Below are 23,468 nucleotides of genomic sequence, written 5' to 3' on the forward strand. Positions count from 1 at the left end.
TGTGCTCAAAGCCATTTCAATTGTTTTTTTGTGTCACAGGCCAAATTAACCTCCCCAGAAACTACACTCATATAGCAGACACTCTCGCAAGAATTGCCACCACTGAGCGAGGATTATCACTTTTCTTATATGAAAGTAATCTAGTTTCTGCCAAGAGTGAAGGGTAAGTTAAAACTGACTTTATACACAGGGTGCTTATTTATTATTATGAATATTACACTTTCAGCATACTAAGTAGCATACTAAGTATACTAAGAAAGTATGTAGAAGTTCTTTCTCATGTGTACTTACAGAGCACAAATAGGAAGTTTGCTTGTTAAAGGTTTCTGGGTAACAATTAAGTACCTTAGTGTGATTGTTTTCAATCAAAATAGTCAACAACAAAAAATTGCTTCTTAGCAATAGCAATTTCTCAAGCAAGAATTTGGATAGGACCTTCTGGGAGTGTTCTGAGTGTGGAGCGGAAAACGGAAAACTAGCTGTTATTGGCAGAGAGGTTGGGAACTTTCTTTCTTATTGGTCTATTATGTAATTTACCACCTGGTGATGTCACCAGGCAGGCCAAACTATAACTGGCAGAAATTTCAGGCACTCTTACAAGCTCTTACAATTGTCTCACGTCAGATGACGTCACTCCTACGCGACGCTCGTCCATCAACCGATCTGTCTTGTAGGATGTGGAACTCCTCTCTAAAAATCTAGATTTTGCTCATCCATTTAACACTAGTTCCTTATTCTGAAAATCACTCTGCTCTCGGTAGCTATGACACACTGGCTACTATGGCAAACCATGCTCGATCAGCTGAGCAAATTTGCTCCAGCTAGCAGCCTAGTACAAGCTTGTTTGAATGGCCATACGGTAGCTAGTTTGCCAGCTTGTTGATGAAGTTGTACAGCACCAAAATGATGGGACTGAAATCAGCATGAACTGTATCTGACTGACAGCGGGCACTGTGCCTCGCTACTTTGTAACATTTGGCCAACGCGATAATGTTGCAGAGAGCAGTCAGCTGTGCTGTAGAACTCGGCACACTAATCACGGCAGAACAGATATCATGAAAACTGATTTGTGCATTAGCTAGAACTTCACTACACTAGCTAGATAGGGAATATTCTGCATTATTTAGCTAGCAAATCTTCCTTCTGGAAGGTTCTCCCATCTCCACAGAGAAACTCTGGAGCTCATCGGGTTCTTGGTCACCTCCCTGACCAAGGCCCTTCTACCCCGATTGCTCAGTTTGGCCGGGCGGCCAGCTCTAGGAAGAGTCTTGGTGGTTCCAAACTTCTTCCATTTAAGAGTGATGGAGGCCATTGTGTTCTTGGGGACCTTCAATGCTGCAGACATTTTGGTACCCCTCCCCAGATCTGTGCCTCGACACAATCCTGTCTCGGAGCTCTATGGACAATTCCTTCGACCTCATGGCTTGGTTTTTGCTCTAACATGCACTGTCAACTGTGTGACCTTATATAGACAGGTGTGTGCCTTTCCAAACCATATTCAATCAGTTGAATTTACCACAGGTGGACTCCAATCAAGTTGTAGAAAAATCTGTTTTCGCTTTGTATTATGGGGTATTGTGTGTAGATTGATGAGGAGAAAGATTTATTTAATCAATTTTAGAATTAGGCTGTAACGTAACAAAATGTGGAAAAGGTGAAGAGGTCTGAATACTTTCCAAATGCACTGTATAAAACACATGAAAATCACGTTTTTGACTGCACTGGGCCTTTAATTCTTGATTGTTGATACCAAAACATCAAAGCTTGTTACTTAAAAGTAAACATTTGAATGGTGGACCAGTATGAGGTGGATCATGTACTCAATCAGGCTATTTGATCTGTGATCTTCCAGTTCACCCAGAGGCTCCTGGCTAAAGAGCTGCCATTGTTACAGGAGGCAGATACATCCCCTGGTGTGAGCGGGGCCTTCATCTTTGTGTGTCGGCAGATGTACAATACATGTGAAGGACTGCAGGTGCTCAGGCTTAATGGCCTGTATGAGTGCATCGCTGCAGCCTGGGAAAAGGTAGTGTTTTTACTCTACCAAAAAGGAGCAATATTTCCATCATATTACAGTTAAACTACAGTACTTTGTTTTGTTGTGAGTTTGGCAATACAAATTGCAGTTATGTGCAGTTCTTTTAGCTAAATGAGACCCAGTAACTCAAAGCAACTCTTCATTGGCTTTGTCGTCAGTAAAAAATTTAAAGTTAACTACTATAGCAAGTTATCGACCAATAAAAGGTTACGTTGGAATGGAGTGTTTTAGGATACGTTTATCAGCAGTTTTGCTAGTTTGATTACTCATTTGCCAGCTACTACGTATGATATGCTGTTGACTATCATGAGCCATCGTCTACGCCTTTATTGATAGCAATTCAACATAATCCTTAACCTACGTTCACATATCAAACTCCACCCTACTACAGTCTTCTGGGTGTGGAAAACATCTGAACAATACACTTCCTTTTACCTGAGTCTCCTGAGTCGCCCCTCTAAAATATTCAGAATAACTTTTAGAGAATTTACCAAAAAACATACTTTATGATGGATAGGATGTGTTTTGTTGATTCCAAACCTCCAATTTTGTTTCTGGTGTCCTTTGACAGCTCTTTGGTCTTGGCCATAGTGGAGTTTGGAGTGTGACTGTTTGAGGTTGTGGACAGGTGTCTTTTATACTGATAACAAGTTCAAACAGGTGGCATTAATACAGGTAACGAGTGGAGGACAGAGGAGCCTCTTAAATAAGAAGTTACAGGTCTGTGAGAGCCAGAGATCTTGCTTGTTTGTAGGTGACCAAATACTTATTTTCCACCATAATTTGCAAATAAATTCATTAAAAATCCTACAATGTGATTTTCTGCATTTTTTTCTTCTCAATTTGTCTGTCATAGTTGACGTGTACCTATGATGAAGATTACAGGCCTCTCTCATCTTTTTAAGTGGGAGAACTTGCACAATTGGTGGCTGACTAAGTACTTTTTTCCCCCACTGTATATTCAGTTTCACTCACTCAAAAAGACAGTCATAAATTAATTGAATTCCCAATGTGTTATCACTCTGCTTTCAACCATCTAAAGCATAACCAAATTCCAATGGAAAAACAATGTCTGATTTTTGGTTTAGTTGTCACCTAAATCCGTTATCACTACGCTTTCAGCCATTTAAAAGCACAGCAAAGTTCAAATGGGAATACAATGTCAGATATTTTGTTTATTTATACAACAGATTAATGTGTTATCACTGTGCTTCATCTAATAGCGGAATCAAATGACCTGGATTGCAGTTGAGATTACATTAAAAGTAGCCTACATGGTGCAAGTGATCAATGCCGTTCGAGTTTCTTTACAGATGATTACAGCAATTGTATTTTTACTTTTACTCAAATATTACAATTGGGTACTTTTTCCACCACTGATATCACTAAATATCATTACATTTTAATTCAACCAGAGCTTGAAACCCTAGACCTATGTTATTGTCTATTTTTAGTTGAATAGCTGTTGATGACTTTGCAAATGCAATATAGGCCTAAATAGCATCATTGATGATATGAGTGATAAAGTATGGTCACATTTAATTTGCTCTGTTAAACCTACCATTTGGAATGACTTCGATAGCAACAGTGAATCTATTTCGTTTTTAAGTGGAGATCTCTCAACAGTCATTCTCACGATAGCACATTGGTAATAGTCAGTGACAAATGTAAAAGCTAAGCAGGACTGGGCTTGGTTAAAACCCTGGATAGGAGGTGCTGGCCAGCCTATTTTTTTCTTCTGATAGTAAATATAACGTTGAAGAGCTGACGTTTTAAAGGTACGAATTCAATATATTTAACACAAGGTTTGTCTGTTAAAATGTGGTTACCATGGTGACCAAATCCTGTGGTTGAAATTTCACCCTCAAAACAACAGTTGATGACTTTTTTCAAATGTATTTTCCATGTAGATTCCACATCACGATACATTTACAAATTACTTTAAAACAACGTTGATTCAACAAGTTTGTGCCCAGTGGGATATTGCCCAAGTTCATTGTTATGTGAGGGATATAGTGTGTCAGACAGGCAGTGGAGGAGAACAGAGGAGAACTTTCTCCACTCTGCTAATAACTCATCCCTGTGAGCCCTGTGCTCCTATGGAGGAAGGTAGAAAGGCTGGAGGAATGAGATGCAGAGCCCCTAACATCACTGCTGAACTCCTCATTATTGAAGTTCAGTGTACGGGTTCAGGGGTGAATAACAAAGGACCACTTTGAAGTTATTTTCTCCCTATCATAGACGAGCTCCCTGTCAGAAAGCGATCCCACCCCGGTTCCCAGAGCCATCCTTGGCACATCCTCTCAGGAACTGCAGAATATGTTAGTTTTGTTAGTGTCTCCCCCTGCAGGCAAATGGTGCCTGTGTATCTATGATAATTATGTTGTGATTTTATTTTGTCACCCCTCTGGCATGTTGTTAAGAAGGATAAATAATGAGGCTCCCCGTCAATCTTTCCTTCTGCTGTCTGTTCACACAGAGTGGTTTGGGAGGAGACTTTGCTGGACAACCTGCTGAACTTTTCTGCCACTCCGAAAGGCCTGCTGTTCCTCCAGCAGACTGAAACGGCAGGTATTACCACGTTATAATCAACTCTTATTGCTTACTGGTGATGTGCATTGAATAACAACACCATGGTAGGGATGAATAGGCTAAATTAAGTCCACTTCCCCACTGAGTATTTATTACGCCCAGCTATGTACTGTATGTATATTATATGCTGGTACTATTACACTTATTTAGATGTATTATATAGTCTCTCTTTAAGTACCCTTACTGCCCAGTGTTTTCATCATATACTGCAAACCTGGGCAGAAATCCCTGCTGCTTTAATTGACTAGAATTGTTTACATGCTCTTTTAATTACCTCCCTTGTTTTGCATACATTTTGCTCCATATTGTAATTGAACTAATCTATTTTTAAGTCACACCATTGTTTTGTAATTAATTAAGGATCTTTACACATTAAATCAATTTGTGTTTACATTTCTAAATGTTTTAAATCTTCAATTTCAGCTATTAGCCCTATTTTTTTGTAAATGCCCATTACTTTGATTCATCCACAATAGTGGTGAAAATGTGCTTGGAATCTGAGGCTTAATAACCCTGTAGGTCTTACATGCATTTTCCACTTATTGTTTTACTTTTATCTTTATATTCTATCAATTGTTCCAGCTAGAGATTTACATAAAATCAATTAACAGAAATATATTTATACACTTGAGTGCCATTTCGATATCCCAGAGTATAGAAGAATGCCTCTGGCCTAACTAATGTGTTCCCATTTTCATAATAAACAAATATAATGCACACAAAGAATGATGAATCACACACACACACACGTTTTGATTATGCGAGATAGTAAATAGCTTTTGGCTAATAGCAATCATGGCCTACTTTTAATCTGTTATAACACTTTCCTCCAGGTAAGCCGATGTGAGAAGTTTGGCTACAGTGTGATGGTGACACAGGTAGCAGCAACAGCCCCTGGCGTGGTGGCGTTACACAGCTCAGGTACTAGCTACTTCATGACAGCACTGATAGCAGTTTGAAAATACAGTTATTGCACATTACATTGTAGTCATTTAGCAGACGCTCTTATCCAGAGCGACTTACAGTTAGCGAGTTAATACATTTTTTTGCTTTCATACTGGCTCCCCGTGGGAATCGAACCCACAACCCTGGCGTTGCAAGCGCCATGCTCTACCAACTGAGCTACATGGGACCATACACATGAATTACACCTCAGTATGTCCTGGCAGGTTTCGTGCAGGCCATAGTGGTTGAGTTGTGGTCGGCTCTGGAGTGTGGGAGAGAGGATGTGAGGGTCGTTCACCCCAAGTCCACTCGCATGGACTCCATAAACAGGAGCTGTCTGAAGGTCAATTATCTTCTCAGTTTTCTACAGTTCTGTGTGCTTCAACGTCCATGGTTTCCTCATGATACCTCCTGAGGACAATCAGCAGGACAACTCAGCCTTGACATACTCAGTCAGCCTTTCTTATGAGGTCATGAGGTCAGACTTACTACAGAGACCAACAGAGTGCTCATAAACAGGATGAATGTCTGATCTGAGTTGACAGATGTCAGTGAGCAGTGCTCTGATTGACGTTGGCGTTATGAGTATTGTCCCTGTTGTGTTAGCTCTGTATGGTGGATGGGTTAAAGGCTTTGTGTGAATGGTAGGTCTGTGCCAGGGCTGGGCAACATACTGCCCATTCAATCTGTTTTGGGAAATTATTATTTTGGGTTAAAAAACACTCCAGGCCACTCTTGAATGTCTAAAACTAGATACAAAAAAAGTATGTAGAAATTATAATGGACTTATGCGTTTTCAAATAACTGCCCTTTTTCTGGCCCACAAATTGCTTTTGACAAACAAATCGGTCCGAAAAATTGTGAAATCACGATGTGGCCCTCGAGCTAAAATGATTGCCTAGCCCTGGTCTATACCATATTCAGACAGGATAGGAACCAGCCCAGCCGTAGATAAAAACAACAGACACCAGACCTGCAAGAATGACAGTAATGTGGGTTTTTAGATCTGTTTTGGTGCAAGTTATTCCCTACATAGTCTCCCGAGTGGCGCAGTGGTCTAACGCCAGGGTTGTGGGTTCGAATCCCACGGGGGGCCAGTATAATTATTATTTTTTTTAAATAATTGTATGCACTCACTAACTGTAAGTCGCTCTGGATAAGAGCATCTGCTAAATGACTAAAATATAAAATGTAATGTCAATAACGGTATCTGATAGATAAATAGCCTAGCTCTTGTTTTCTGATGTTTTATTTAAATCCGGTCTTTTGTATTCACCAATCTACAGGAAGTAATCTACTCATGGATTCACAGTTGGTGTTCTCTGCATCAGTTTGAGGGTGATCTATCAATATGTCAGTCCTCTGATACACTCTCAGCAATACACAATGTCTGTAGTAGATGTGAATGTAATTGTCATCCTTTTGTTGAGAAGAAATAGGTTATTTACATGCAGAATAAATCTCTAGAGACTGATTGAATAAATCTCTAGAGACCGAATTCCTTATTCACCCCCAAAAATAATTTGTAAGCCGTTTGAATAGATAGAATGTAGGAAAGAAACAAAAACAATTGCTGCCGAACTCATGTAATCTTTACCTTAGTTTTTCAGAACAATAAAATGATGTTTGACTGTTTTGCCTGACCCCTCCTGCTCCCCAGTCGTTCCTGTCCTTGGTCAACCTGCTGTCCTCCCCCCATGCTGTGTGAGATTTCTTAGGACAGCAGCCTTTGCCCAAAAAGGCTGAGTACAACCTAAGGGAGATGCCCACCTCCATCACAGTGAGTCCTGACCTCAACACTGACCCTCACACACTACGAGGAGAACGCTTGACTTGACATACACTTGTATGACTCCTAGGTTGGATACGGTTTAACATCAGTTTGTTCAGATGATGCTACACATAAATAACATGTGTTGTTTAAAATATGTGAAAACGTGAAAGAGAAGAATGTTTAGTTTAGATTATACAGCCAATATGAAAGATAAGGTGGTACTTTTAAATGTGGTTGCAGTCCCAGGTTCTACCATAGGAGGGCATACTTACTCTGTTTGTGTTCAAACAGGCCTATCGTAAAAAAAATTTATGTGAGCTTCTACAGACATAACCAAATCAATAACTACTGCACGTTATCAGTATTTAGGTAAGAATTAATTATCTACCTTTCACATAATTTTCACTCTGTTTTGTACCTCTTTGCCACAATATTTGATTGATAGGCTGATTGTCATGAATTCAGATGTGAAAATTCATTCACTGTTCAACTACGAGCAATCTCACACGTTTGGCCTGAGGTAAGATGAATTCTGTTCTCCGATCTTCCTTTCAGAATGAATGGGGAGCGGGAGCACAAATCAGAAGTGCATTGCATTGTGGGGTTTACCATCTGGTTAGCCTGTTGTGTCACACACACATCCTTCACCCATTGATCAATATGAGATTGACTCTTTGCTCTATGCTTAAACAACATGGACTGCCTGATAGAATAATTCCACTATATGAAAATAGCTATTCTCAGAATTGAGTCATGTATGTTTTATTTTTCTTTGAAAAGCATTCTTAGTTGAATTAAGGCTAAAGCTGTACTGAGTCACTCTTTTAGACACAGAGAAGACTCATTAATATAAAACTAAAGCATTTGCTACAGATAAGACCCCACCATGGCTGTTAAAGCTACCACAAAGGATATTCTTATTCTAAACATGATTTGATGTGAACAATTTATTTTGCTTATATTGCTCACATATTTTTGGTTAGCTTAACCTCTCTGGAGAATAATCTTGGAAAGGGTGATGTATTCCACACACACTCCAAACAAACACCAGCTTTCCTCAGTGTTAACACAGCTGGTGCTTTCACTTGAACTAAACCACACTTCTAGTGGTTATAGACATGTCACTGGATGGCCTCTGCCTCACTGTCTTGTCTCTCTGGGGAGAGGTCATTATTACTGAGCCACTGTCCCTCCTCATGTCCTCATTTCTCCCAACAACTGTCACAGTCGTCAGTGTGTCGCTGGAGTGGCTGGCGGGACATCACAGGGAGAAGAACCGGCTTGAGTGGGTGTTAGCTCACAGTTTGTTAGGGTTTCTCCGCACTGATGTCCCAAAGTGAACACAACAGCTACGTCTTGAAAATAACTGTAGAATCTAGTTACAGTTCATTCTGTCTGAAACTCGTTGAAACCATAAAGGTTAGATTTTTAGATGAATGGTAAACAGTGAAGGATGAGGTGGGAAATGGACAGCCTTCAGAACTCACAAAGCCATTTTGTCTTCCAGTGGACGTCAAACTGAATGTCTGAAGGTGCCCATCACACTGGGGGCATGATGACAGTTCACAGCATCACAGAAATTAATCATCTTGCTTTGACAGAATGCTCCATCACGGCAACGACTCGCACCTCTCCTTGCTTAACCAGATCACTCAAAGTGCTGTCTCTATAATGTTTAATAACACAACCCTTAATGTATTTTAACATATCGCCCCTGTACTTTTTCCTCTCTGCTGTTTTGAATGTGAACACGCAGCAGCGTGCGTTCAGTGCTTGTTCTCTGCAAGAGGGGCCACTCAGGTTGTGAGGTCAAAGGGAATCCTTAGCGATGGCCGCCCTAGTCAGAGGGAGGGCAAGTCAGTGTTGGTGTCTCGGGGAGGGTGGCGCGGTGGCGGAGACTGCAGATGAAAGAGTCTGAGCTACATTCTCTTTGGAGAGACCGGCTCAGCTCCTCCAAATATGCAAAATAGATCAATTAAGAGACTGTTGTTTTGGAGGAGGAAGGCTTCCTGTTGACAAAACGCTGCGGCTGTGTAATTTTCTTGAGCGGTTTTATTCAGTGTTCATTTCAGCAGCACGTTGGCTCCCAGTTGTCATGCTTAAAGTAATGATAATTAATTGCCCTCACGCTGCAGAGCCTTCTAATGGTATGAACAAAGATGGAGCTCCTCACTCCCTGAATGCATGACGAACATTTATAATGTTTACTGCCTCCTGACTGGCTTCTACGGAATCTTTCACTTATAGTTCATGATTTGAATGGTGGAATACTTTCTGCTCTAGGACTGGTATTTTTTCATGTTTACAATAACTTGCATTCCTGCAGTTTGGAGTCTATGTTGAAACAATGCTATGTTGAATTGCTTCCAAGTGTCCCAAGATTGCTTTGGTCTCAGCTGTGAGCATTTTGGTTGATTACAGCTTCAGTATGTTGTGTTGCTGCCCAAACCCTGTTCAATTGGCTTGTGTTACTGTCACAGCAAAGGGACAAGGCTGATATGAACAGACTGCTCGGTATTAAATCACATAATTATTAGCCATTAGAGAGGGAAATCACTGTCATTTAACAATGACACCCAGGGTTGTCCTATTTTACTGCTCACTTCCACCTGCCTGTTTTATGTTCTCCACAGATGCACAATGTCCCTGTCACATCGCTCCTGCGTGATTTATTACTCTCAACTGCTGCGTTAATGTTGAAATCTATTTCCACAATTTATGCAAAGCACTCTGGCTTGGCCCTCTGTGGAGTCTGTTGATCTACAAGGCAATAAGGCAGGCGAGCAGAAACAAATAATAACTTTGATAAGACCTGGGAAAAAATACAACATGCTGTCCATTAGTAGGCAGTAGGCAGCTAGACTCAATGTGTTTTCAGAGCAAGCACTCTAAATCAAATGGTTAACTAACTTTATAATGATTAAGTCTGTACGATCTGTAATTGTATGTCCATGAGAAGTGACGTTTGTTTATCTATGTATTTTCATGTACTTTCAGATTACTAAGTGTGATGTGCTGCAACCTAGACTCCCTCCTGCTTCTGGAGTCACAGTACAACATTTCCGACATGTTGGTGCAATGTCAGATGGACAACATCACCGTTCCATCATCTGGTGAAGGGTACTTGAAAAGCTTTTTGTTTTCCTGTGCCTCATAATGTTATGACAGGCTGTGGTTCCACCGTTAGTCTAATCACGACAAAATTAGAAATGGATCATTTGCCTTGTCACAGTAAAATGAAATAAAGCGTAAACAAAAGGCCATTTCCAAAAATGTATTTTGAATGCCTCCATAATGGATATTGCGACTGGTCATGAATTGAAATGGTCCGAATTGTCTGGTCACAAAAGAAATGTGCCTGCAAGCACGGTGGTTTTGTGTCTGAAGTGGAGATCACCTCATTTCTCCTCCCATTGTTTTATCCCCTCCCCCCTCTCCTCTCTCAGAGATTTCATTATTGATGGTCTGTCTGTGGAGAGGAACCACATCCTGGTGCGTATGAGTGTGATTGGAGGACCATCGGAGAGGAGACTTCCCCCTAGGGCCCTCCAGAAGTTCAGTGCTTTTCTACTCACACCCCTTGGCCTAACATCAAGCAGAGGAAGCCCTGATGACTGAAGGAATGGCTTTCCAGAACTGTGTGTTAAACTTAAATGTTATCACCTGCATACAAAACATTCATCTTAGCAACCTGGTAACCTGTTCCAGGGATGTTGTGCTATTCAGTCGCTTCACTTGCCACAGAAACTAGTGACCTGGAAAGACATGCTTTAAATACCACTATGTCTTTAATGAATGTAAATAGCACAGACAAAACTATAAGGATGATTAAACAAAACCTCGTTAACATTTAGACACACTGCATCTGGAAAGTAAACCAACATGGCTCTCTGTTCATATGTGAGGATTGACTTTCTAGATCTTCACATGTAGAATAACTCTGATTTGACTTATTTGATAGCATCTACAGACAATCAGTAATACACACCATTATTTAATAAGGCATGTCAATAACATGATATAGATGTACGTAAGCTTGTAGGAGTTTGTAGTAAACAGAGAGATCACATTTATGTTAACATAATGATTATTCATCTCTTTTAGGGCATTGACCCTTATCCTTGGCCGATGTTTTCATCATGCCCTCTATTACATACTGAATCTCCCAAAGACATCCTGGGGACAACAGGGTAAGAGGAACATTCCTTCAACCCTGTTGACATGTACACTATATATACAAAAGTATTTGGACACCCCTTCAAATTAGTGGATTTGGCTATTACAATGACATTCTAGACGATTCTGTGCTTCCAACTTTGTGGCAACAGTTTGGGGAAGGCCCTTTCCCATTTCAGCATGACAATGCCCCCTTGCACAAAGCAAGGTCCATACAGAAATTGTTTGTCGAGATCGGTGTGGAAGAACTTGACTGGCCTGCACAGAGCCCTGACATCAACCCCATCGAACACCTTTGGGATAAATTAGAATGCCGACTGTGAGCCTAATCGCCCAACATCAGTGCCCGACCTCACTAATGCTCTTGTGGCTAAATGGAAGCAAGTCCTCGCAGCAATGTTCCAACATCTAGTGGAAAGCCTTCCCAGAAGAGTGGAGGCTGTTATAACAGCAAAGGGGGACCAACTCCATATTAATGCACATGATTTTGGAATGAGTTGTTTGGTTATGTAGTGTATTTCTGTCTGACTATGGTAAGGGTATTAGATATACAGCAATCATTTTGCAATAGGTCAATAAAGATTTTGTTGTTTGAAGTTCGCATATGAAGGGTTTGGGTGACCATTTCTGTCATTAGCTGTGGAGTTGGGTGCAGGGACAGAGTCTCTTGAACAATGCTGTTCATTCAGCCACAAGATCTCCACCTGGTGCCAAGGATTCTCCCCTGATTAATTAATGCTTTAAAACCTTTCCTTTCATTACAGTTCTGCTTTGCCTGTGGTGTAAATATATAAAAATAGGCTATTCAACAGCACTCAATACAAACAATGCCCCCTTAATCAGTAGAGGCATTGAAAACAAGGCATTTAGAAATGTATAGCCTGAATTGGAACATCAAGCATTGGTTGCCATTAGAGATTAAGGCTAGAGAGGCTAATTGAAATTCTAAACAAAAGTCTGGGAGGTGAGGTGGCACTTTAGATTCAGACACAATGTCAATGTTGTTTAAAAGGTCAGGGTTCTGAAATAAAAGATGTCTCTGATTGCATAATGGAGGCGATAGGCTCTCCTGAAGGTAAATTAGGATATGAATGATTACATTTGGTAGTCAGTGAGTGAGCGATGTGTTTTGGTTTTGTCTGTAGACTCTGAGATAAGTGCCTCCACCAAGGACACAGAGAAGGATGGGAGCTGGATGGATACCTGTAGGAGACAATACTGTAAAGTCATGACCACCAAGTCCAACATTGTCTCAGCAAATGGTGGGTGATATATTATGATGTTATAATCAAATCAAATCAAATCAAATTTTATTGGCCACATGCGCCGAATACAACAGGTGCAGACATTACAGTGAAATGCTTACTTACAGCCCTTAACCAACAGTGCATTTATTTTTTACAAAAAAGTAAAAATAAAACAACAACAAAAAAAGTGTTGAGAAAAAAAGTGCAGAAGTAAAATAAAATAACAGTAGGGAGGCTATATATACAGGGGGGTACCGGTGCAGAGTCAATGTGCGGGGGGCACCGGCTAGTTGAGGTAGCAGTGGTCTAAGGCACTGCATCGCAGTGCTAACTGTACCACTAGAGATCCTGGTTCGAATCCAGGCTCTGTCGCAGCCGGCCGCGACCGGGAGACTCATGGGCGGTGCACAATTGGCCCAGCGTCGTCCAGGGTAGGGGAGGGAATGGCCGGCAGGGATGTAGCTCAGTTGATAGAGCATGGCGTTTGCAATGCCAGGGTTGTGGGTTCGATTCCCACGGGGGGCCAGTATAAAAAAAAAATATGTATTCACTAACTGTAAGTCGCTCTGGATAAGAACGTCTGCTAAATGACGTAAAATGTAAAATGTAAAAAATTTTGAAGTAATATGTACATGTGGGCAGAGTTAAAGTGACTATGCATAAATAATTAACAGAGTAGCAGCAGCGTAAAAGGATGGGGTGGGGGGGCAGTGCAAATAGTCCGGGTAGCCATGATTAGCTGTTCAGGAGTCTTATGGCTTGGGGGTAGAAGCTGTTGAGAAGTCTTTTGGACCTAAACTTGGCACTCCGGTACCGCTTGCCGTGCGGTAGCAGAGAGAACAGTCTATGACTAGGGTGGCTGGAGTCTTTGACAATTTTGAGGGCCTTCCTCTGACACCGCCTGGTATAGAGGTCCTGGATGGCAGGAAGCTTGGCCCCAGTGATGTACTGGGCCGTACGCACTACCCTTTGTAGTGCCTTGCGGTCGGAGGCCAAGCAGTTGCCATACCAGGCGGTGATGCAACCAGTCAGGATGCTCTCGATGGTGCAGCTGTAGAATTTTTTGAGGATCTGAGGACCCATGCCAATGTAGGGCAATTAGTTTTTCTAGACCACGTGGTCTGACCAGGAAAAACTCTGGGCTCTAGATACGACACAGAGTTATTACTGGTCAGGTCAGATGGTCAGAGCGGAAAAAAAACGTAGTCCCAGATTCCTGACTTTGAATAGTTAATCAATAAAACCCCTGAATCCATACAGTGGGGAAAAAAAGTATTTAGTCAGCCACCAATTGTGCATGTTCTCCCACTTAAAAAGATGAGAGAAGCCTGTAATTTTCATCATAGGTACACGTCAACTATGACAGACAAAATGAGAAAAAAAATTCCAGAAAATCACATTGTAGGATTTTTAATTAATTAATTTGCAAATTATGGTGGAAAATATGTATTTGGTCAATAACAAAAGTTTCTCAATACTTTGTTATATACCCTTTGTTGGCAATGACACAGGTCAAACGTTTTCTGTAAGTCTTCACAAGGTTTTCACACACTGTTGCTGGTATTTTGGCCCATTCCTCCATGCAGATCTCCTCTAGAGCAGTGATGTTTTGGGGCTGTCGCTGGGCAACACGGACTTTCAACTCCCTCCAAAGATTTTCTATGGGGTTGATATCTGGAGACTGGCTAGGCCACTCCAGGACCTTGAAATGCTTCTTACGAAGCCACTCCTTCGTTGCCCGGGCGGTGTGTTTGGGATCATTGTCATGCTGAAAGACCCAGCCACGTTTCATCTTCAATGCCCTTGCTGATGGAAGGAGGTTTTCACTCAAAATCTCACGATACATGGCCCCATTCATTCTTTCCTTTACACAGATCAGTCGTCCTGGTCCCTTTGCAGAAAAACAGCCCCAAAGCATGATGTTTCCACCCCCATGCTTCACAGTAGGTATGGTGTTCTTTTGGATGCAACTCAGCATTCTTTGTCCTCCAAACACGACGAGTTGAGTTTTTACCAAAAAGTTATATTTTGGTTTCATCTGACTATATGACATTCTCCCAATCCTCTTCTGGATCATCCAAATGCACTCTAGCAAACTTCAGACAGCCTGGACATGTACTGGTTTAAGCAGGGGGACACGTCTGGCACTGCAGGATTTGAGTCCCTGGCGGCGTAGTGTGTTACTGCTGGTAAGCTTTGTTACTTTGGTCCCAGCTCTCTGCAGGTCATTCACTAGGTCCCCCCGTGTGGTTCTGGGATTTTTGCTCACCGTTCTTGTGATCATTTTGACCCCACGGGGTGAGATCTTGTGTGGAGCCCCAGATCGAGGGAGATTATCAGTGGTCTTGTATGTCTTCCATTTCCTAATAATTGCTCCCACAGTTGATTTCTTCAAACCAAGCTGCTTACCTATTGCAGATTCAGTCTTCCCAGCCTGGTGCAGGTCTACAATTTTGTTTCTGGTGTCCTTTGACAGCTCTTTGGTCTTGGCCATAGTGGAGTTTGGAGTGTGACTGTTTGAGGTTGTGGACAGGTGTCTTTTATACTGATAACAAGTTCAAACAAGTGCCATTAATACAGGTAATGAGTGGAGGACAGAGGAGCCTCTTAAAGAAGAAGTTACAGGTCTGTGAGAGCCAGAAATCTTGCTTGTTTGTAGGTGACCAAATACTTATTTTCCACCATAATTTGCAAATAAATTCATTAAAACTCCTACAATGTGATTTTCTGGATTTTTTTTTCTCATTTTGTCTGTCATAGTTGACGTGTACCTATGATGAAAATTACAGGCCTCTCTCATCTTTTTAAGTGGGAGAACTTGCACAATTGGTGGCTGACTAAATACTTTTTTCCCCCACTGTATTTCAATGTTCTTGCCATTCCGATATGCTACAATCTACACTGTATTTGAGAATGATAGCTCTGTTGGGTTATAACTCATCTGTTTTATATTCAAACCACAGACAGGGACTACAGTTTGTTAACATTTTATTGTCCATTATGTTCCCATGATTAAATGGACGAACAATTTGTCAGTGGATGAAATGATAGGCCCATATTGGGTGTGCTGCTAGACTACTACATACTGAAGAACCAATATCTTTCTGCCTACAACTGCAAAGGTATAGAATATCACTTTGCCTGGGTAACAGTAAATAACGGTAAAGATGACTAACTTACCCACATAAGATTTTCATTTACTGTACATGTACTGTACTTTTGCACTCTCTGAGGGTGTTTATGTCATTGATTGGTTGCTATTCATTGAAACCATCTTGATTATGTGTCATTGTGTGTTCAATTGCTTCCTCTGAATGTCACTCTAAAAGAGTTCCATTCTGAGTTATTGGTTGTGAAGGGATTGCGGTGTACATAGTAAGAGACTTCCTGATTGCTTATTTCATTCAGAGACAAAGAAGCACCCAGGACGAAGGCCTTTGATATAGCTTAGAATTGAGAAAAATTGTCTACACAGAGCTGCCTTTCTTCGTATAATAGATCAACAAGATGCTTGATTACCTTCTCATTTTCCCTGCTGTGTGTACAGTAAAGGCTGCACAATTTGTACTTGCCTGGTGTAGCATTGAAGAGAAATGGCTTTTCAAAGGCCTCTGTGATGTGTGTTTCCTGTCTCCTCCCCAGTCCTGGCTGATCTATTGGAGAAGGCTGTGTTGCACCTCTCTGCTTCGCTGTCAGAGCGTTTCTTCCTGCCTGTACAATACAAAGGTCAGTGTGAGCTGAGGAGCTTACTGTTTCCCTCCCAGCCCCTCAGGGTCTACCTGGGCCTGGTGGGCGAGAGAGAGAGAGACTCTCTGCCATTGAGCATGTCTGTGGAACATAGAGGAAAGACATGCCTGGCAGGAACATGCCTTAGCCCTATGACGTCGACACGCTTCCATACCATGTCAGAAACCTATCTCCCTCTGACCTTTACATTTAATTGATATGGAAAGGTGTGTCCCCTGCGCCGGGCCCTTTTATCTTATAAAGGAATGACAATGGAGATATTACCCCGACAGGCACTCCCAGTCTCCTACCCAAACTGCCTTACTGAAATGTCGGTAGACCTCCCCGTCCTCCCAGGGAAAATAATGATTTAGAAAATAGACTTTTCATGCAGACTTTTTGTTCTTTATTCATAAACTGCATTCATCACATCTTCAATTTTTATGAATTTTGGTTTGAAGTTATTCCGGTGTTGACACTTTTATCAATTAAAAGTAAAGAGCAAATGATAGAACAAACGCTCCCATCCCTGTCACTTTCACAGCTTTGTTATCTATAATTAACTGTGTTTTAATTAGTGATGAGTCACTCATCTGTGTGGACATCTAATGTTAGGACAAATCAGCCTCCACTACTTAAATAGAACCAAACCTTTTAAATGCAACTCAAATATTGTTATTTTCCCCAGTATTATAATCGTTTTGCATGTATTATTTATATTGTACAAAGTGCTCCATCATAACATCTGGCTCTTTGTCCAGAAGTCCAAAGGCAGGTTATTTACTGTTCAGTGAAGCAAGTGGAGGCCTCACTCAGGAAAACTGTAAGCACATTCTTTCCATCTCATCACTAGTTATAGTATTTAACTTTCCCTTGAAGCTCAAAGGATCCTCAGTGCTTTGGTGCTCTTTCATCCGAATTGGCCTCATAATTCTATCAACACACACCAACGTTTTTAGGGTCCACCGAGACCTCAATGTTGCCCATTATTTATTGATGGGAGCTAGCTTCAGTAACTTCAGTCCAGACAATGATGGTCTGTCATTTCTAAGCCATTGGTGTTGATTTGAAATCTTTATTTTCATGTTTTCGTGGAGCTTAGTTTGATGGTTTCCCCAAACCTAGAGGCTAATAGCATACCTTTGTAACCTTTGAGACCCCTTCCCTTATGTATGTTCCTTTATGTGTTCCTGTACAATTCTGTTAGTCAATGTGTAATAATATATGGTTGACTTGGTAAAATACTGTAGGTGTAGAAGTCAGTCAGTGTTTCATTGAGACCTGTAGGTGTTTGAGTCCTGACGTCTGGATCAATACCACGTATGTTCAGAATGTATTCTTTCTCCGCTTCGCTTGTTTAACTCAGGCCAAACGAAAACTGGAGTCTCTTTATGTGAGACATGCTCATCAGAACTGAGCTGTACTCTTGGGCTGTAGCTCACAATGGATGGTGAATCATAGAAAAAGGCAAAAGAAACTCCATCTCCCCCTCAGACACACACACTCCCATGCCCTGTTTTCCCCTTTTCTAATTTCTTCTGTCAAGTTATTCCTCCCACCAAATGGCCCACAGGGGAGCAGCTGTCCTAGCCAGTGTGGGTTGGCTCTCTTCTCCTCTCCTGTCATGGCTTGTGATTGACATCAACAATAGGTGCAGAGATTTGCTCAAGTTGAGGTGCTGCCATTGTGCGGAGCAGAGCCATTTGCTGGAGCCTTAACCCTGTGAGCTCCTCCACATCTCTCCCAGGCATTTCTCACGGACTCATCTATCAAGAGGCAACAATGGCAGATGGGAGAGAGAAGCCATTCATCTCCATCAGATAGTAATTGCAATCAGGAAGTGGGCTTCGCTGACATTAATAAGGAGGGGAGAGTAGTTTCCACAGAACTGCAGCAGTCAGTCTGGGTATACTTCACTCTCATCAAGGTCATTTTCTCAATTAAAGCATGCATTGGTTTCTATGATGAATACAGATCGCTCGTCTGATCGTTTCTGCAGTGTATCACAGAGGTGTGATTAGGGTTTGTGTCATTTCACCAGATGAGCGAGCTTTGCCAAAGCCACATTCTCTTTGCTTTGCCGCAGTCATTGAATTTAAATTTGTATTAATGGCTGGGGAGCACGATTGTGTAAACCCCTGGTAATTTCCTGTTCCTTTATTGCCTGTTTTATAGCGTCAGAGAGCGGCGTAAAGGCTGGCAGCCTGTCGTCTGTGGACCAGCTGGGGATTCAGGCCTCTCTCAGGTACGCCGTCTGCATCCTCAAAGTCTGTCTGAACCTCACAGCATTGTTTCAATCCCCCCAGTAAGCACCAGCCATTTTCTCAGAGGGGGTACTCAATGACCAATAAAGATAACTACAATTATTACAGAATTATACGGTGATCAGCGGTATTACAGAGACATTCTATAACAATAGCTAAACTTTCTATGAACTCCTTTAAGATATTTCATACTGTCTTTTGGCAATATGTTAATGAAGAGTTGAGCATTAAAACAAGGCTCGTTTGGGCTAATTATATCCATATATAAACCCGAATTGTTCTGATTGCACACCTCATAATATGTTGAGTAAATGAGTCTAAGTGTGATCTGGAATCCTGAATATTTTCTAACCTACTTTGTGATGTCTTTGTGACGACGGCCACCATAAGATCAGTAGAGCCCTGTTGAATTTGTGTCGGTTTGTGTTTGTTTGTAGGTATGGGAGATATCTGATGTTATTGAGCGATGACTCTGAGCAGGACCTCTGTCTTTTGGTGAGGCATTGCTAAGAGCTCCTCTCTCAACAGAGAGCCAAACTCACATCGGAGCTTTGTATCCTTATCAGCTATCTCTGTTTGACAACCGTACGAATCACAAAGGGACTGACTTAGCCTCCACTGACTATTCCAGGGTCAGTAAAGTGATAACTCTATTATTCTCCCTCAGAGGTAGAATAGATATTTTACACCTGTCTTTTTTCAAGGACACATCGTGAACACTCAGAGGCTTTTAGAAACGGACCTTTTCCTCAACAGAGTGATACCTGCAGTTCTGCCGAGACTGCTCTCTTTATTCCCTGGTAAGAGCCTCTCGTTGTTATGCTCTGTTTTAAATTCAGATTCATACTTCTATGTTTAGCATCATGACTGGCCGCTTCCACTCCCCTGCAGTGCGTGCCTGTCAATCACATTGAGAAGGCCCACTGCGTCCAGCCTCAGCCCCCTCAATCTGTAACCCCTCTCTCCTGCTGCCTACTGAGACTGACCTGTGGTGCCCTAGGTAAGATGCTGTGGTTGTTGTAGTGGACCTGTCCCTGACATTACCCCTGGTCTGGCTGTTCTGCTGGGGGGGGCCAGTCAGACAGTCCTAGATGTTGCACTTTGACTCCCCTCCACCAGACACTCTGCAGGGAGCCTACCCCGGCCACGACTGGTTTGCCTCCACTGTGTTCCTCATCATGGCTGGAGACATGGAAAGAGCCCTCCACCTCCTCCTCCACCTCTCAACCCTGCTCACATCGGCCTTCCTCTGGCCCGCCAGGCTCCTCGGATTGGTGAGTCCAGCAGCCCACCCCTCAATCTCCCCGGAAGGGACTGAATACCAAGAGGCCTCCAGTCTGACGAATAGAGCTTAGCTGTTTTTCCTTTCTACATCTGCTGTCTCTTCTCTGTCTCTCCCTGCCTTCCATTTGCATGCAGGTTAGGGAGTAATCAAGGAAGAGGGCGGTTAAAAGTATATAAGGAGATAAACACTTCTTTCATTTGGTGGGAGCGTCTACTGAATCCTGCTGCAATTGGATTCTTATGAAATACTGTCATTTGTATGGCTGTGCATTGGAAAGATGCAGTTGCATTTTAATGCTAAATATTCTCGCCCCAATTTATGCACCACGAGCCAAATTGTACACGTTTTGAGTTATGTTATCATTTGTAACTGTGTAGACTAGGGATTCTTAATGCCTCATGTTTTCTTGATGGAAATGGTGAATATGATGAGATTATGGTGGCATAGTCATTACCATTGTTCCCATAAAATGTGGAAATGGCAATCTCTCTCTGCAGATGATGGTGAATACGCTGAAGTTAATAGAGTTTCAGGGCTAAGAATATGTCTTGGAAATGGTAATGCTACCGTGGATGAGTTTGTACAAATTATTATAGTTCCTATGGCTCTGCCATCCGAGCAGCAGTGCATGCAAATCAGGATGTATGCAGACAGATGGGAGTAAGCACACCATGTCGTCGATGAGGGAGAATTCCTAAACAGCGGTGGCACAATCCTCTGTAAATTTGATGTGGTCGATCCTGTCAATACCTAGGAAAACAGAGGGACAGGTAATGAAGTAGTAGTAGCAAATTGACAGTGTACCCAGTAAACACATGCACACATACTGCATTATTCTAAAGCATTCAGGCTCTGACAATTCTGTTGTTTTGAGGAAATTGATGAGTGAAAATCAGACAAAGCAGCAGTCTGTGTCTGCATTTTATTTTCACACTTTTAGATATTAACCTACAGAGCTGGGCTTTTATAGTTAAAGTTCTATGCTCTGTAAATATTTTATTTTATTTGCCTTTTAAGTTCACCTCCCCTTGGAGATTGTTCAGTCTGGCATCTATCTAGTCTACTCATGTACAACACACTATGTAGAGATGCTGCTGAAGTCTGAAGTGCCTCTGGTCTTCTCTGCCTTCGGGATATCCGGGTGCACCCCCTCCCAGGTACAATATCACCCTCTGTCCATTCACTTTCCACTGTTTTTACAGGATTATATTATAATCAAATGGAGACCCTTAGTGACTATTTTGACCAAGGATTTGACCATTGAAATGGAATAGAAATGAGTTTTCATGAAACAGTGTAATAAGTTTTCCTCAAGATCACAGCCACATACAGTTGAAGTCAGAAGTTTACATACACTTAGGTTGGAGGCATTAAAACTTGTTTTTCTACCACTCCACAAAATTCTTGTTAACAAACTATAGGTTTGGCAAGTCGGTTAGGACTACTTTGTGCATGATACAAGTCATTTTTCCAACAATTGTTTACATACAGATTATTTCACTTATAATTCACTGTATCACAAGTCCAGTGGGTCAGAAGTTTACATACACTAAGTTGACTGTGCCTTTAAACAGCTTGGGAAATTCCAGAAAATTCTGTCATGGCTTTAGAAGCTTCTGATAGGCTAATTTACATAATTTGAGTCAATTGGAGGTGTACCTGTGGATGTATTTCAAGGCCTGCCTTCAAACTCAGTGCCTCTTTGCTTAACATCATGGGAAAATCAAAAGAAATCAGCCAAGACCTCAGAAAAAAAACTGTAGACCTTGGGAGCAATTTCCAAATGCCTGAAGGTACCACGTTCATCTGTACAAACAATAGTACGCAAGTATAAACACCATGGGACCACGCAGCCGTCATATCGCTCAGGAAGGAGACGCGTTCTGTCTCCTAGAGATGAACGTACTTGTGCAAATCAATCCCAGAACAACAGCAAAGGACCTTGTGAAGATGCTGGAGGAAACAGGTACAAAAGTATCTATATCCACAGTAAAATGAGTCCTATATCGACTAACCTGAAAGGCCGCTCAGCAAGGAAGAAGCCACTGCTCCAAAACGCCTGTCACTAGAACCGATGTGGATGTGGTGGAGGAGTCAGGCGCAGGACACAGAGGTTAAGTCTGTCACACTCCGGGTTAGAACTCCGGTCTCAGAAGTGTAGAGCTGGGGGTACTACCCCTTAGCCACAGAGGAGATGTTGTAGGACCCAAATGAAACACCCAAGGCAATACTCCAGGCAAGTAGATTTAATGTTCACAAAACAGGAGGCAAAACAAAACAACTCCACGAGGGGAGAAAAACAAACTAAAGATAACTTCAAAAACTTACTAGGACAGACACGGTGAGACAAAGCAGGAGACACACAGTCAGGACGCAATAACCAAGTGACAAACAAGGGGAAAACACACAGCTAAAATACACAAGGGGAAACAAGGCACAGGTGACCTGGATAAGCTAATTAGGACACATGAGGAAGAACTAAGGCAAAGGGGAACACAGCTGACCTCTAGAGGCCAGGAGACAAACAGGGGAAGCAGGAAGCTGACAGGACCCCCTCCTCTAGGAACGACTCCTGACGTTCCTTCCAGAACACCCTGGCCCCAGGGTGCGAAAATCTCGGATCAACCCTGGGTCCAGGATGTCCCTGGCTGGAACCCAGGAGCGCTCCTCTGGCCCGTAGCCCTCCCAGTCCACCAGATACTGCAGAGAGTTCTGGACCCTCCGGGAGTCCAGTATCCGGCGGACTGTGTAGGCTGGCTGGCCGTCTATGATCCTGGGAGGTGGCGGGGGTCTGTGTGGGGGGCAAAAGGAGAAGACAAGACAGGTTTAAGGAGTGAAACATGGAAAGTGGGGTTAACTCTAAGGGAGCGAGGCAGAACTAAACGATACGAAACAGGGTTAACCTTTCTAGCAATGCGGAAAGGGCCGATGTATCTCTGGGAAAGCTTCTTGGATTCGACCCGGAGGGGCAAGTTCTTAGTGGCCAACCAAACTCTCTGACCAGCTCGGAAACTAGGGGCCGTCCGGCGGTGGCGATTAGCCTGACTTTGGTATCTCTGGGAGGTCCGAAGGAGGGTACACCTGGCCTTCTTCCAGGTCCGCCTACAGCGTTGGACAAAGCGCTGGGCCGAGGGAACACCAACTTGCGCCTCTTCCTCTGGAAATAATGGAGGGTTGTAACCGAACTGGCATTCGAAGGGGGACAATCCGGTGGCTGAGGACTGGAGGGTGTTGTGGGCATATTCAGCCCAAATGATATAGGTGGCCCAAGACGTGGGATTACTGGCCGCCATACACCGCAGGGTGGTCTCCAGATCCTGATTAATCCGTTCCGTTTGGCCATTAGACTCTGGATGGAATCCTGACGATAGGCTGGCTGTGGCCCCAATAAGCCTGCAGAAGGCCCCCCAAAACCGGGGAC

At 42.4% G+C, this 23,468-nt stretch overlaps 1 pseudogene; it reads left to right on the forward strand.

Moving 5' to 3' along the window:
* LOC121552150 overlaps positions 1 to 23,468 on the forward strand; it is a 29,020-nt pseudogene that overhangs the window by 250 nt on the left and 5,302 nt on the right.

Source organism: Coregonus clupeaformis, chromosome 36 (genome assembly GCF_020615455.1).
Source record: "Coregonus clupeaformis isolate EN_2021a chromosome 36, ASM2061545v1, whole genome shotgun sequence".
Lineage (NCBI taxonomy): Eukaryota > Metazoa > Chordata > Actinopteri > Salmoniformes > Salmonidae > Coregonus > Coregonus clupeaformis.